Here is a 6,707-nt window from a genome sequence, read left to right as displayed (position 1 = left end):
TCAGGAGAAAAACAACAGTAAAGGAACAGGTTATGAAATTAAGGATAGGGACAGAAGGATTCACTACAAACGACAAGGAAGTGTGTGAGGAACTGAATAAGAAATTCCAAGAGGTCTTCACCTTAGAGCAAGGAGAAATTCCAGAGGTAAGTGTGGGAATAGCTAACCAGGAACCACTGGAAGAGTTTGAGATTACCAGCGGGGAAGTAAGAAAGAGTTTACTAGAGTTGGATGTGACAAAGGCTATAGGCCCAGTTGGAATCTCCCCTTGGGTTCTAAAGGAAGGAGCAGGAGAACTGTGCCTACCACTCTCCATAGTGTATAACAAATCACTGGCAACAGGGGAACTGCCAGATATTTGGAAAGCAGATAACGTAGTCCCGATATACAAGAAAGGGGATAGACAGGAGGCACTGAACTACAGGCCTGTGTCCCTAACCTGCATACCATGCAAGGTGGAATATGACGGGTAAAGTAAAAGTTGTTCAATTTGTTTATAAATTTATTTATGAAATGGTTATAGAAAGGGCTGCAACTGGTCCAAGTTTCAGCATCACACCCTAAACAGAAAAGGAGAAAAAAATACAGAACGTATTATGCAACGAATTTTCAACATCTTCAAAAAATTTTAGGGAACACATGTGTCAACTAAAATCATTTTTATAACACTCAGATATCACATTAGCATGTACTAAAGAACATTGAATTGGGGTTTTAGCCAAAAAGTGTTTAGTGCAATAATATAATTATTCAAAGTTACCCTTTCAAAAATATGCAATGTATGATGTTTATAAATTTTTATAAAATAAACAAATGGACTTTGGACTAAAATGTCTCGGCACGTTTGTAGAAGCACAAACTCTACATATAAGGTGTAATTTGCATGTAAATTGATTAATAAATGAAAGGTGAGAAACACCTTGAAGTTGTAAATTACTTACCTGAGTAAAATAAGATCAAAGTTCGGCCACCTGTAGCCGAGTTTGACATCGACCTATTTCGTTCATAATTGGCACCCTTGTAGGTAGGCATCCATTGAGCAAGGTGTGCAAGTTCCATGCACATCCCATGATAACAAACGAAAAAAAAATGAAAAAAATTGTAAAAAAAAAAAAAAAAAAAAATATATATATATATATCCTGCACATACATATTACAGTTATTACCAACTATCAAATTATAACACTAAAACATACTAACCTATTGACATTGGTCCGAATTGTGGGTCCTCAAGGTGGCACTGCATTGGGCACTAGTAGGAACCTGCATGATTGCAGGATCACCTTCCTCAGGAGCCTGTCTCGGCTTGTTGGAGGGAGTGAGGTCTAGGAAGGTGTGTGAGGAGGGTCTAGGAGGGATGAGGAAGGTGTGTGAGGAAGGTTGAGGTGGTGTAAGAGGAAGGTTGACGAGGTGTGGTGCGCTCTCTCTCTGATCTCTCACTGGATATTACTCTTCGCGCTCGGCGACCGAGTACCAGATTTGCTGCTCTTATCTTCTGGCACTATCACTTTATAAGAGTTTGTGCAGTAGACGCAAAAATGCGCTATTTTAGGAACGATAATGCGCTATTAGGAACGATAATGCGCTATTAGGAACGATAATGCGCTATTAGGAACGATTATGGAGCGCGCATCAGAACAGTCCGCACTCTATCATACACACGAGGTGACTGGGGGCTGGGACCTCCCCTATAGCACAGCAAGGGATGAGAAGGTTGCCAATGAGTGTATATTTACTCCTTATGCATACATCGATATTTACGACGTTATTACGAAAAATTTGACGCTTAGAACGTACGACGCAATACTCTTGGCGCGCCACAGCCACAGGGCACCGGATTCTGCACAATTACGCATGGAAATGTACCATAAATACTTTAATTTATATCATAACATTATCGGGTTTGCGCCAAAGTGTTGCCAGAACGTTGTAGTATTTTTATAAATTTTTCAAAAAGATTAGATTTTTCCGAATTTTTGCGTTGGATAACCCCCCCCCCCGCAAGCTGATGGAGAAGATTGTGCGAAAAAAACTAGTGGAGCATCAGGTGCAAAGGAACTTTGTAACACAGCATCAACATGGTTTCAGGGATGGCAGGTCCTGCCTCACAGGGTTACTTGAATTCTACGACCAGGCAACAAAAATAAGTCAAGAAAGAGAAGGGTGGGCAGACTGCATATTTTTGGATTGTCAGAAAGCCTTTGATACAGTGCCACACAAGAGGCTAGTGCGAAAGTTGGAGACGCAGACTGGAGTGAAAGGGAAGGTACTTCGGTGGATAGAGGAGTACCTAAGCAACAGGAGACAACGAGTCTGTGTGAGGGGTGAGGTCTCAGATTGGCGAGACGTTACGGGTGGAGTCCCGCAAGGGTCGGTCCTTGGAGCTATACTGTTTCTGGTATATGTAAATGATCTCCCAGAGGGTATAGGTTCGTTCCTCTCAATGTTTGCCGACGATGCAAAAATTATGAGGAGGATTGAAACAGAGGATGATAGTAGGAGGCTACAAGATGACCTAGATAGACTGAGTGAATGGTCCAACAAATGGCTGTTGAAGTTCAACCCGAGTAAATAAAAAGTAATGAATCTAGGCAGTGGAAACAGGAGGCCAGACACAGGATACAGAATAGGAGATGAAGTACTTAATGAAACAGAGAGAAAGATCTAGGAGTTGATATCACACCAAACCTGTCTCCTGAAGCCCACATAAAGAGAATAACGTCTGCGCCATATGCGAGGCTGGCTAACATCAGAACGACGTTCAGGAACCTGTGTAAGGAATCATTCAGAATCTTGTACACAACATATGTAAGACCAATCCTGGAGTATGCGGCCCCAGCATGGAGCCCATACCTTGTCAAGCACAAGACGAAGCTGGAAAAAGTCCAAAGGTATGCTACTAGACTAGTCCCAGAATTAAGAGGCATGAGTTATGAGGAAAGGCTGTGGGAAATGCACCTTACGAAACTGGAAGACAGAAGAGTAAGGGGAGACATGATCACAACCTACAAAATCCTCAGGGGAATCGATCGGGTAAACAAGGATGAACTATTCAACACTGGAGGGACGCGAACAAGGGGACACAGGTGGAAACTGAGTACCCAAAGGAGCCACAGAGACATTAGAAAAAACTTTTTCAGTGTCAGAGTAGTTAGTAAATGGAATGCACAAGGAAGTGATGTGGTGGAGGCTGACTCCATACACAGTTTCAAATGTAGATATGATAGAGCCCGATAGGCTCAGGAATCTGTTCACCAGTTGATTGACGGTTGAGAGACGGGACCAAAGAGCCAGAGCTCAACCCCCGCAAGCACAATTAGGTGAGTACAATTAGGTGAATTAGGTGAGTACACACACACACACACACACTCCCGGCCCAAAGGGAAAAATCCGAGAAGCAACAGAAGAATCCATGGTATAATAGGGCATGTATCGAAGCGAAGAAACTGAACAAAAAGGCGTGGAGGAACTTCCGGAATAACAGAACACCAGAAAGCAGACAGAGATACCAGAAAACCAGGAATGAGTACGTCAGGGTGAGAAGAGAAGCAGAGAAAAATTTTGAAAATGATATAGCAAACAAAGCCAAGACTGAACCAAAGCTACTCCACAGTCACATCAGAAGGAAAACAACAGTGAAAGAACAGGTACTGAAACTTAGAACAGGCGAGGACAGGTATACAGAGAATGACAGAGAGGTGTGTGAGGAACTCAACAAGAGGTTCCAGGAGGTCTTCACAATAGAACAGGGTGAGGTCACTGTGCTAGGAGAAAGGGAGGTAAACCAGGCGGCCTTGGAGGAGTTCGAAATTACGAGAGAGGAGGTCAAGAGACACCTGCTGGATCTGGATGTTAGAAAGGCTGTTGGTCCAGATGAGATCTCACCATGGGTACTGAAAGAGTGTGCAGAGGCACTTTGCTTGCCACTCTCCATAGTGTATAGTAAGTCACTAGAGACGGGAGACCTACCAGAAATATGGAAGACGGCGAATGTGGTCCCAATATACAAAAAGGGCGACAGACAAGAGGCACTGAACTACAGGCCAGTGTCCTTGACTTGTATACCATGCAAGGTGATGGAGAAGATCGTGAGAAAAAACCTGGTACTACAACTGGAGAGAAGGGACTTCGTGACAAATCGCCAACATCGGTTCAGGGAGGGTAAATCTTGCCTTACAGGCTTGATAGAATTCTACGATCAGGTGACACAGATTAAGCAAGAAAGAGAGGGCTGGGCGGACTGCATTTTCTTGGATTGTCGGAAAGCCTTTGACACAGTACCGCATAAGAGGCTGGTACATAAGCTGGAGAGACAGGCAGGTGTAGGTGGTAAGGTGCTCCAATGGATAAGGGAGTATCTAAGCAATAGGAAGCAGAGAGTTACGGTGAGGGGTGAGACCTCCGATTGGCGTGAAGTCACCAGTGGAGTCCCACAGGGCTCTGTACTCGGTCCTATCTTGTTTCTGATATATGTAAATGATCTCCCGGAGGGTATCGATTCATTTCTCTCAATGTTTGCGGACGATGCTAAAATTATGAGAAGGATTAAAACAGAAGAGGACTGTTTGAGGCTTCAAGAAGACCTAGACAAGCTGAAGGAATGGTCGAACAAATGGTTGTTAGAGTTTAACCCAACCAAATGTAATGTAATGAAGATAGGTGTAGGAAGCAGGAGGCCAGATACAAGGTATCGTCTGGGAGAGGAAATTCTTCAGGAGTCAGAGAAGGAAAAAGACTTGGGGGTTGATATCACGCCAGACCTGTCTCCTGCAGCACATATCAAGCGGATAACATCAGCGGCATATGCCAGGCTGGCCAACATACGAACGGCATTCAGAAACTTGTGTAAAGAATCATTCAGAACTTTGTATACCACATATGTCAGGCCAATCCTGGAGTATGCAGCCCCAGCATGGAGTCCATATCTAGTCAAGGATAAGACTAAACTGGAAAAGGTTCAAAGGTTTGCCACCAGACTAGTACCCGAGCTGAGAGATATGAGCTACGAGGAGAGACTACGGGAATTAAACCTCACTTCGCTGGAAGACAGAAGAGTTAGGGGGGACATGATCACCACATTCAAGATTCTGAAGGGGATTGATAGGGTAGATAAAGACAGTCTATTTAACTCAAGGGGAACACGCACAAGGGGACACAGGTGGAAACTGAGTGCCCAAATGAGCCACAGAGATATTAGAAAGAACTTTTTTAGTGTCAGAGTGGTTGACAAATGGAATGCATTAGGGGGTGATGTGGTGGAGGCTGACTCTATACACAGTTTCAAGTGTAGATATGACAGAGCCCGATAGGCTCAGGAATCTGTACACCTGTTGATTGACAGTTGAGAGGCGGGACCAAAGAGCCAGCGCTCAACCCCCGCAAACACAACTAGGTGAGTACAACTAGGTGAGTACACACAGACACACATACACACACACTTGTTGACTTGTAACCATCGTGTTGGTTGGACGTGGGTTACGAGCTCCTGGTTCACTAGTGGAGTTGGAGGGGTAATCAGGCAACTTCAAAGTGAAAAAGTGTGTACAAGTGAATGAAAAAACCTTGGGTTTTGACCAAAGCCATAAGGTAGTGAAGAAAAACAGTTTAAGTAGCGTAATTCAAAATAGTTGATTAAGTACTGTGGCAGTGTGCAGTGTGGAGCGGACCTCACCGACCTCTGACAGCGTGACCTCACCCCCGGCAGCAACCCTCCTACCACCACGTGGGACGACGCTTGGAGATTCACTCAGCTATTGTGTTAGCAGGATGGTAAGATACTTGGAACCCCTGTGGGTAAGGTTGCATTAAAGCAATGACTTGGTCAGGAAGGGCGTCTAGGTCCAACTGTATTATGATTGAGGAAGAAGATAGGTTTGTGGAGAAGATGATTGGGAAATTTGTAGAGAAGAGGGATGTTTGGATAGATGATCTAATCCAGGGGATTAAAAGTGAGGTCTTTAATAAGATACAGGACGAGGTTTAAAGACTCAAACAAGAGTTTATGGATTATATTCAAGAGGAAATCAGGAAGAGCAGGGTAGAATGGCAAGGAGAAATATCTAGGCTTACTAATGAATTTGGCAGGAATAAGGGAAGCTTGGCAGGGGAAGTAGTAGTAGGTGGAGTAGCGGGTGTGTTAGGGGTGGGGGTCAGCCAGGGAGGGGGCCACCAGCATGACCCTGAACTGAGAAAGATTACAATCATAATCCATGGATTGCTTGAAGCCAGGGCACCATCGAGGCAGGAAAGGATGGAGATTGAGGATTTGGAGCTACAGGGGATCTTGAGAGACATGAGAGCCCAGATGGCAGGGAATGAGGTGCAAGTCCAACGATGCATTGTGCCATACAACTGTAACAGGAAACGACCTGTCCTGGTACAGTTCACTAACGAAGAGGCAGTGGATTACATACTGCATCACAAACACTTACTCAGAGGTAGCAAAAATTACTACAACGTATATATTGACAAATTCATGATGAAGGAGGAGCAGATATCCCACAGAGCAAGCAAACAACAATACAACTCTTCCCATTTGAGCGTAGCTACACACCCCAGTTTTAATCCACCCCATGCTAACCAGCTCACACCTGCTTCTCAGGTCACTCCTTCCCCAAATCAGCCGCCCCTGCTTATCTCCCCAACACCTCCCTTGACCCCTCTGACCCCACTGCAGTCAAATTCATCCCATATTCCAAGGACCCCCT

At 44.5% G+C, this 6,707-nt stretch overlaps 1 long non-coding RNA gene across 1 annotated transcript; it reads right to left on the bottom strand.

Moving 5' to 3' along the window:
- Window positions 1-500: 500 nt before the first annotated feature.
- LOC138351854 (uncharacterized) lies at window positions 501-1,640 on the bottom strand. The gene is made up of 3 exons (XR_011222631.1): window positions 1,201-1,640; window positions 942-1,017; window positions 501-560 (listed from the first exon to the last, which is right to left on the bottom strand). It is a non-coding gene; the product is annotated as an uncharacterized lncRNA (long non-coding RNA).
- Window positions 1,641-6,707: the final 5,067 nt, after the last annotated feature.

The sequence above is a fragment of the Procambarus clarkii genome, chromosome 51 (assembly GCF_040958095.1).
Source record: "Procambarus clarkii isolate CNS0578487 chromosome 51, FALCON_Pclarkii_2.0, whole genome shotgun sequence".
Taxonomy (NCBI): domain Eukaryota; kingdom Metazoa; phylum Arthropoda; class Malacostraca; order Decapoda; family Cambaridae; genus Procambarus; species Procambarus clarkii.
The sequence above is the reverse complement of the archived record's forward strand: the minus strand, read 5'-3'. Positions and strand labels throughout refer to the sequence as shown.